Here is a 9,092-nt window from a genome sequence, read left to right on the forward strand (position 1 = left end):
TTGAGAGTAACAAGGTAATTAGACTTTGTATCGCGATCCTCCTATAGCCTTACCACAGGCAGAAGACCCTAAGGATTTGAGGCCGCTTGACGTCACTACATTTACTACAATTGTCCATCTTGGCTTGATTCAACTGATCAAGGAAATGTTCTATAAAAACTAAAAATCTCAACCTTTCTTTGCCAAAATCCGTTTTACTGACAATCAGATAAACAGAATTTGCTTTCCTTTCATTCCCTGTGTGGTCGCGAGTGATTTGATGAGTTTTCGGGACACTTTGTTTAAACGTCCTCACGGACTCTTTGCTGACGTTGCATCTCTATCGCAACTCCGCCCGATACGAGAACCTATCCTCAACGCTTTCGAGGACGAGACATTTCTTTGATTTTGCTGTAAATAAAAGAATTTTTTTCCGCTGCTCTAAATTTGTGTGTCTGTTAGATTATCCTTGGTTTTCTAGTTCATTTTTTGGGCAGCGGAGGGAGCGCCGAGACATTTAGTGCAAAACAATTGCAATTGTCCACCTTTAATCTGGAATGTAAACATGACTCTGAAAGATTTCTTTAGTTGGAAATTTATTTATTAGTCATTAACAGACTCCACTTCATAAAAATTCTGCTCAACCGTTATTGCCACCATCTTCAATTTGTAACCACGCCTTGTATTTCTGCTTTTGCCTACGTACCAATTGGTTTTGGTATAAAAGACTTTCTTGCATGCCCGAGAAAATGGCCTTAGGAGAGCTTCAGCTTCGTAGGGTAAAACAAATGGAATCATATAATCGGATCCGTTCATAATTTTCTTCTTTTCTTTCTTTTTTACAGGTATTTTCATTTGATAGGGGACAATCCGAGTAAAACTCTATTTTCAGCCACTGGAAGATTATAAGCACAGGAAAACCAGGACAGATTTCAAACCTTTGCAATGACAATGTATCCTTACTTAATCACCCGCTTAGCTCCCGTTAATTAGGAACATAAGCTATCAACAAATCGTCTCCATCTGACTCAATTCTGCGTTGTGCTCTCGGCTTCTTTGCAGTAGGTTCCCATTCCAGCTTTTCAGCTCAGCCTGAGTGTCCCGCTCTCGGCTCTTCCTAGACCATTTCCTCTTCCGCTGTTCCTGGAGGTCCCTTGCCGCGGACTGGTGCGTAGTATCCTTACTTCCTATCCATTGCCACTAACAGACGCTGTGTTATTCTCTGCGACATTTGAACACTTCACAGAAGATATACATATCAACTAGTACTGATCTTTGGTGGTCTGCAAACCAAACGAACCCACCGTAACAGCCAACATCGCTGCCAATATGTAATGGTCAAAAATATCCAACCAGGTAGACAAAGGTTTAGTAGTTCCAGAACTTGGGAATGGCCAATATCCATGACGTATTGACTGTAGCTATAGCGTCAACGTTTCTACTTCGAATTTTATTAAAACAAAAAAAAAAAAAAAAAAAAAAAAAGTTCTAAACCGTTCAATGAAAAAGGCTAAGAAAACAAAATGATATAAAAGACTAATGCATAAACAACTTCTCAAAGTCTCAAGTCAGTGTGGTACACCATTTTTTAGTTATTGGCCGAAACGTCTCTCGAAACGTTTAAATTAAGAGTTTTGTATGGAGGCGCCATTTTGATGTACCAATGCGGTACACCAAAATGGCCGCCGGAAATCAACAAAAAATATTGGAAATCGCTTTGCCATGAGAACTCCTCTCTTTTCACTCATGAGCTGTTACGCATACGCATCAACACAATCTCTTATACTTGAAACATTTCAACTGTTGAAAGTTAAAAGGAAAGGCCTTTTTTTCCAACGAAATAGCCACTGTCTTGGTGTCACGTAACTTAATTATAATCGCGAAACTCGGAAAGTAAATTGTTTTATTTTCAAAACAAAAGACGCTACATCTCTATAAACTTGTGAAAAGATTGAAATCTAGAATATAGTCAAGATAGTGGAAATGGGAAATTATTTGCGGTACGCAGTAAAGCAAATAATTGCTTTCTGCACGTTACGATTGGAATGTTATTTATTGTCCTTTGCATTGTCAAGTTACTTGCAAGTCATTTGCATTTAGTATATATCGGTTAGCATATTCAATTCGTTTCACTTCGGTCTGTACTGCGCACGACTTCAGTCCAGTAGACTAATTTTTTCATGCTCTCAGCCGCTTTTGGAGTGGAAATGTATTTTAATTTTGTTTATATCTATTTTTACTTTTATTATTGTTATTTATTCGTTATTATTATTATTATTATTATATTTTATTTTATTTATTTACTTATTTATTTATTTATTTTGTACGATAAAATTTACATGCAGTGCGGGGAGTTTGGGCACCTCAGCGCCTCCTTTAGACGAAAAGTGGATAGAGGCGGGCGTGATTGACTAGCTGACGTGGTTGATGAGGATTCCAATTTATTTCCTTCGTTTAATAAGCGTGCGGCAGGCGAATTTGTTGCGGAGACCACCTGTTCGAGTGTATCGGGGAGACTGGAGAAATCAGCATATTTCTGGGAAACGTGTTTGCAGGCCCCGGACTTTGTTTTAAGTATCATTCGGGAAGGTTATAGATTACCTTTTGGTCAATACCCGTCGCCTTGTTTTCTTGTAAACAACAAATCTTCGCTCGATCGCCCGCATTTTGTGCAGCGAGCTATATTGGAGTTACTAGCTAACTGCTGTATTCAGGAGCACAGCGCCTCGCCTTTTTGCGAGAACCCACTCTCTGTTGTCGAAGGCAAAAAGCTTCGTTTAGTGATAGATTTGAGGCATATTAATCAATGTCTAGTCTTGCCCAAATTCAAGTATGAAGATTTGCGATCTCTGTCTGAGGTTTTGGATGAGGGTGACTGTTTTTTTATCTGGGACCTCAAGTCGGGCTACCATCATGTCAGGATTCATCCGGACCATCAAAACTATTTGGGTTTTGCTTGGAATTTCAATGGTGCTCTCAGATATTTTACTTTTCAAGTGCTTCCTTTTGGGCTTAGCAGTGCTTGTTTTTGCTTCACGAAATTGCTGCGGCCTCTTGTAAGACGTTGGCGTTCGACGGGTCACGTCAGTTTTGTCTACCTAGACGATGGTTTAGGCAGTCTCCCCGATAATTGTTCCGCTCAAGCAGCGAGTATTATTCAGCGTAAAGATCTCGGTTCTTGTGGATTTGTCGTTAATGAAGATAAGTCGTGCTGGTCGCCCAGACAAATTGGCGAGTGGCCAGGTTTCGTAATTAACACGATTTTAATGCAGTTCCGAGTTCCAGAAAAGAAAGTAGCGAAGCTCAAAGCAATATTAGACTCTGCTATTCAAGACGGCTTCGTAACGTTCCGGAATTTAGCCAAGATTGCGGGATCGGTAAATTCTATCTACCTTGCGGTTGTGCCGATTGCTCGATTACTCACTAGGCAAATGTACGCTGCCATTGATTCCAGATCAGCTTGGGATTCTATATTGCCTATTTCATCTAGTTTGATGGTAGAATTGAAGTTTTGGTATTTGAACATTGACTGTTTCAATGGCTATTCGATTAGGCCACCTCCTACTTCGTCCGTCGTGATATTTACCGATGCAAGTGATGTCGCATTCGGGGGTTTTTCTTCCAATCTTAGCGTTTCCTCTGTCAGCGGCATGTGGCTTGCGGATGACAAGGGCCAAAGTTCTACGTATCGGGAGCTTAAGGCAATATATTACGTGTTAGCATCCTATGCCAAGGAGTTGGAGAGCACGAAAGTGAAAGTCTTTACGGACAATAATAATGCCGCCAGAATTGTTAGTTGGCAGTCGCAAACCACATCTTCCTGCGTTAGCAATCGACATTTTTCAGCTTTGCTTAGCCAAGCGCATTGTTCTCGACGCGCAGTGGATTCCTCTTTCTGTTAATGAGAGAGCCGACCTTCTGAGCAGGTTTGTCGACAAGGACGATTGGTCTTTGAATCCAGCAGTTTTTCAAGATATCGATGTTAAGTGGGGCCCTCATACCGTCGACCGGTTTGCTTCTTACTACAATGCCCAACTTCCCAGGTTTAACTCCAAATTTGCTTCGCCTGGCAGTTGCGGAGTAGACGCGTTTGCCCAAGATTGGAGTTGTGAGATCAATTGGATTTGCCCTCCAGTCTCTTTGATAGTGCGCTCTGTCAGAAAGCTTGAAGCTTGTAACGGGTTTGGGACCCTGGTTATACCTGAATGGCCATCAGCGTCCTTCTGGCCTTTTTTGCATTCCACTCCTTCTAGATTTAAGAGCTTTGTTAAAGATGTTTTTGTTCTCCCTCGGATTGACAATCTGCTCATTGAGGGTCCGGGACAAATGGAAATTTACAAGTCCAAGGATTCCGCATTCAGTTCATGTCCTTCGTTCAGGATGTTGGCCTTGCGTCTTCAATTTGTATAGCTTATTCATGGCTTGTCACCATTTAGGTGTGTAGTTTGAGTTTTTGTTCCGTTTATTAGCATTCGACTTATGATTTTTATGTATGGTGCCTTTTAGTGCACTTTTGCCTATTTTTGGCCTTTTCACCATTTGGGTGTGTAAATTGATTGATTGCTCCATTTAGGAGACATGGCGTATTGTGCCTGAGTCATGTTTGGTGCCTTTTTAGCGCACGTTTACCCTATTTATGGTCTTGTCACCATTTTGGTCGGTGGATTGCTCTATTTTTCATACCTTTCGTCTCGTTTTGGGAGTTTTTTATGCACGCTTGCCTAGTTACATCCCGAGTGATGGCTCCATTTTTGAGTTCCTTTGCATTTTTGCATGTATGCTCCTATACCAGAATTTATTCGTGTTTCGGCTTTTTGACCGCTTTATTCGTTCTCATCCCTTTCGTCATTTTGGAGTTTACGAGTTATATTTGTCCCCCTAATTCTAATTCTTAGGCATTAATATTACAGAAAAACTATAATTATACCATTGCCAGACATGGTCTTGTTGCGTTGACTGCGTTTTCTGTGCTTCAGATGTTTTGCAGGTCGGCTCATGGCGAGAAGTACCGTCCCTTACAGTCTTTGGTACCAGATCTTCTCGATCTTCAGTTAGAATCCAAGGCGACTTCCACCCTCTGTAAATACAATAACGGCTGGTCCAGATGGCGAAGGTGGCATCCTCCAAGATAGGCGTTCCAGTCATCCCAGCCAAGCCTCTTCATATCTCCCTGTTTATCACGGAGCTGTGCCATGCGGCCCTCCGGAAAGGAACGGGAATCTCGTCAATCGAAGGTCTGTTCTACAGTATACGTTGGGCTCACAAGCTGGCGGGCATTGAATGCTGTCCTACTGACCACCCTTTGGTTCAATCGTCGCTTGAAGGTGCCAGAAGGAAGCTGGGTAGACCAATCAAACCGAAAGAACCGCTTCCCATTGACCTGTTGCAAGTTATTACCGAGCATTATAGCTCTAGCGAGTCTTTGGCCCATATTCGCTTTTTATTTATATTACTGGTTGGTTTCGCCGGTTTTTTTCCGGATTGACGAATTATTATCCATGAAACTCGGAGATATTACTTTATTTACGGATCGAATGTCTATTTTTGTGCCGAAACGAAAGAATGATCAGATCAGAGAGGGTCATACCTCGGTCATAGCTAGATCGGGAAATTTAACTTGTCCTGTAGCAGTCACTGAGAGGTTGGTTAGTTTTTTACCAGAGCCTAAGAATCCTCATTTTCCTTTGATTAGGCGTATTGTTAAGTCTAAGTCAGGCGAGCGTTTTCATGGAAGCATCGGTATTTCTTATTCTACGATCTTGCTGGAATTTAAGAAGCTTGTTGGTCCTTTTGTTGACGATATTTCCATTTTCGGGACGCATAGTATCAAATCAGGGGCAGCTTCACATCCTGCCTGTAGAGCTATCAATGAGACACTTTTAGACAAGCATGCTGGTTGGAAATGTCCTAAAACAAAGAAGCGATACGTCAAGCATGTAGCTGAAGACTTGTTAAATGTGACCAAAATAATGGGCTTGTAGATTCGTTTGATTTTGCATTGTTTGCCTTGCGTCGGATAGGCATTGTATTTTGTTGTGAGGCCTCGTAGGAAAGGCTGGCGAATGAGCCTTGGTTCCTATCCAGATTTCCAGTTTTTTCCTCGTGTTGGGGTTTTGAAGGTTTTTTCTGGCCTCCGTGCTCATTCGTCATTTATTTGCCGTATTCCATGCATGCTTTTTCGTGTTTATTCAGTTTACGTTACTTTATGATTACGCAGCCTTTAGGGAGCAATGTGAGCCTTGGCTCCTATCCTTCGTGTCTTGCGAATTACATTGTCAATATATTTACTCCTAATAAAGTTTGGAGAATGGTCGTTCGTACGCACGCAGACCGTATCCAATTTGCTCCATGTATTCTGTTGTGCCTTGTGCTATTTGGTCGTAATATGCCTAGTATAGTGCAGAACAAAGATTTCGCGATTTTCATTTTAGAATGTAATGACTTCACTTGAAAACGATCTAAACTTCGGGATCTGTTAATGTGCCCCTGTGATCTAAAAAGAAAGTTATAATTACTTACTTTTTTTCTTCAGCTTTCGAAAGTGTGTTTGCTTAACACCTGATAGGCAAAATTTTGAGCTTTAACTTTTATCCAAAGGCGTTTTGCATTAAGTGTAACTTTTGGATTTTAGGGTCCGCCATTAACCTACACAAAATTTTGCCTTTATAAACTCTTTTTTTGCAAAGAGATTCAGTTTTGGTCATTCACTTACGTTGCAAATTTGCGGCGAACAGGGAGGAAATGTGCAAAGGTTCAAAACCGACGAACCAAGCAATTATTTCGCTACTTAAAAGATCATCTCGGTCTTAACTCAACTGCTTAGCGGCATATTTGCATAGGAAACGAACTCAACTGCTTAGCGGCATATTTGCATAGGAAACGAGTTAAATTTGGGGAAACCAAAATAGCCGTCGTCACATGGAAAACGAACGATTGTCCACTGTCGTTTCTGTTGACTTCACCAACGAAAGTCGGCGACAGTGAAATTGGACACGGGTTTGCGAAATCTTGAGGAATCGCCAATCTCGCCCCCAGAGCCCACTTTTCTTTGGGTCTGCGCCAAGAACACGGAATCATGCCAGGGCCAATTTCGGCACAGTCGCAGCGAAAGTCCATTTTTGTATCTATAGCAACCACTGTTGCTCCCCATTTCTGAATTTGCGTAGACGAGTCGGAAGTCCGTGATGAGCGGACTTCCTGGTTTGGTACTGGCCTGAGTCCGCATTCTTGGTGCTGACCAAAGCAAAAGGGGTCTCTGGGGACGAGATTGATGTAATCGCATGATTGTGATGAATATAGCCTGACACAAGGAAAGAAAATGATTTGCTCTTCTTTATTATGCTTTTTTTTTTCACAATAAATTGAAAAGATTGGTCAGTTGTTATTAGAGGTATGGGTGCAACTATCTGTAGAGCCCCTAAAAAAAAATCCGCGAAAGATCTCAAATATAATCGTTATTACGCACTGTTACACACACCACGTACTTGAATAAATTGATAAACAATAGATTACTCCCGAAGGACGGCACTGCACCTAATAATCACCGACATATGACTGCATTCAATTTTCCAAGGCACGACACTACATTCCTTCTTTCTTCGAAAACAAAACCCTCTTACCGCCGAGGGACCCCCATTGACTTTTAAAATCGTCTGGCGTTAGACAGCGTAAAATCTTCTGGCGTTAGACAGAATAAAATCTATCACTGTCAATTTGCATTTTTCGTGGTGAAAGAGTTAACTGGGAACATAGTTTATGAGCGAACCTAGATGTTGTTAAACTGAATAACAATTTTTGCAAAAGGACGAACCGAACAAAATAATAAGGTAACGATAATTCTAACTCAAGCACACGATCTTCAAAGTAAACGGCATGCCTCTTAAAGAAAAACTCTTTCAAGAAGCCTCTGATCGTGAAACACGTAAGGTCATAATTGAAAAACGAAATCTTTAAACCAAGAAGAGGGTTTGCAATAGAGTTTTCCGGATACTGGATTTGGCTTTTTGGAGACCGGGATTCGGGATTCTAAAGAATATGAGAGCGGAATTCGGGATGAATTTATGGACGGGACGTGGTGTTTAACGTTATTACGAAGCGGGATCCGGGAAATCGTCACATTGAAGCTCCGAGATCCGGGATTTCTGACGGCGAGATACTTAACATAAACTCAACTTTCGCCGTCAGCAACGAAGGAAACGATTGGAAATTTAAGCTGAACATTTTCCACCACGTTAACACGTGCCTTTTGTGATCCCTATGGCGTGCTCTTTTTGTTGAAGTTTGGCCGTAATAAGATCCAGTTACACAAAGGCCTCACGACCTTTGTTACTTGTAACCACATCACGATTTTTCTACAAAAAGTGTCTCGTTTATGCTGAAGCGCATAGGCCAAAATTATACTCTGCTTTTTGAAAATGTCAGACAGCACCGACATCGCTGTTCGCGGCGAACATGATATTATTGGTTGTGTGGCTCATTTTTACGAGAAGGGAAAGAGCGGAAATACGAAAGAAGTACACATGAAAGAAGAAAAGTCAAAAGAAGTACAAACAGAGAGGAAATAATGAAGTTCATTGAACAAGCAAATAAACATCACCCCACAATTAAATTTACGGCTGAAATTTCAGATACAGAAACGACATTTCGGGATACAAACGCTGGCGTTTAGAAAGGCGAAAGATTCAAGAGCAATATTCAGTCCTTAATGTGCGCACGCACTTCAAACCTCCTGTGAAACATTTCAACACAGGCACTTCTCCTCGTGGCACCTATCAGGAGTCCAAAAAGGCTTTGTCGAAGGCGAAGCTCTGAGACTTCTCAGAACAAACTCTTCTAAAAATGAATTTGAAGAGCTCATCCAAAAATTTAAATCACGCCTACGTGAACGAGGTTATCTCAAGAATCTTGTTCAAACGGCCCTCTCAGAAACGCAATTTAAAAACAGAAAACATGCACTCCTTCAAAAACCACAGAAAAGCAAACGAGTCTTGCCTTTCGTTACACAGTGCCACCCAGTGGCGACGAACTTGAAACAAATCCTCATGAAAGACTGGCTTTTAATAGAGCGACAACTATGGGCTCAGAGAATCTAAAAAACCCGCCCTCTTATGTTA

The 9,092-nt window shown here is 41.4% G+C and overlaps 1 pseudogene; it reads left to right on the forward strand.

Moving 5' to 3' along the window:
• Positions 1-1,313: 1,313 nt before the first annotated feature.
• On the forward strand, positions 1,314-6,085 carry LOC138055616 (uncharacterized; annotated as a pseudogene).
• Positions 6,086-9,092: the final 3,007 nt, after the last annotated feature.

This window comes from Montipora capricornis, chromosome 7 (genome assembly GCF_036669925.1).
Source record: "Montipora capricornis isolate CH-2021 chromosome 7, ASM3666992v2, whole genome shotgun sequence".
Taxonomy (NCBI): domain Eukaryota; kingdom Metazoa; phylum Cnidaria; class Anthozoa; order Scleractinia; family Acroporidae; genus Montipora; species Montipora capricornis.